Below are 826 nucleotides of genomic sequence, written 5' to 3' on the forward strand. Positions count from 1 at the left end.
CCCCCAGCCTAAGGCTCCCCACCTTCCCCTCCTAAGCTCCTGTGCCACTTTGGACTCCTGTGCCCCTACACCACCCCCCATTATCCTTGCTTTGGTGTCAGCAGGCTCTGTCCCTATACCAGCCTGGGACACAGATTACAGCCCCAGCCCAGCCCCATAGCACCTTGTGCTATTAGTGAGGCATACTTTGGTTCATGCTGCTAACCAGCCTCCATGTAATTTCTTTGTGCACTTGTCAATGGCTGCCCTAACCCATGCTCCAGCAAGGCCTACAGGCTTGTGCATGTTCATGTAAGAGAAAAATCAAGATGGAAACAGTAACAAGGAAGCTCTAGTACAGAGTACAGCTGGTAGAAACCTGGTAACAAGACCCAAAGCAAAAGCTTTGAGAGAATTCACAGCTGGCACTGGTGCTGCAAATAAAGAAACACTCAGGTTTGATTTCTCCTGTATTCAGGTAAATGGACATTCATTCACTGTAAATAAACAGATCGGCATCTGACTCCATTCCTAATTCCTCTTCTTGGCTGAAACAACCTACAAGATTCCAAATTTTGGTTGCTTGCATCGAAGGAGCTAACAATATCTTGAGCCATCCAATACTAACAGGAAATTTTTTCATTTAGGTTACTTCTTCCTGATACACATAGCTATACTGAATGAGCTATAACTATTTTTCAGAAAGACTTTATAGTCACCTTTGTAAGCACAGTGCGATTATATAAAAAGTTTAATGTCTTCTCAGAAAAAAAAATAGGAAAGAAAAAAGTGGAATTTTGAGTAAACAAGGCTTACAGAAATAGTCATAAATAGAAACAGAAAGCCA

This window comes from Gavialis gangeticus, unplaced genomic scaffold, assembly GCF_001723915.1.
Source record: "Gavialis gangeticus isolate Ggan-Ray unplaced genomic scaffold, GavGan_comp1, whole genome shotgun sequence".
NCBI lineage: Eukaryota > Metazoa > Chordata > Crocodylia > Gavialidae > Gavialis > Gavialis gangeticus.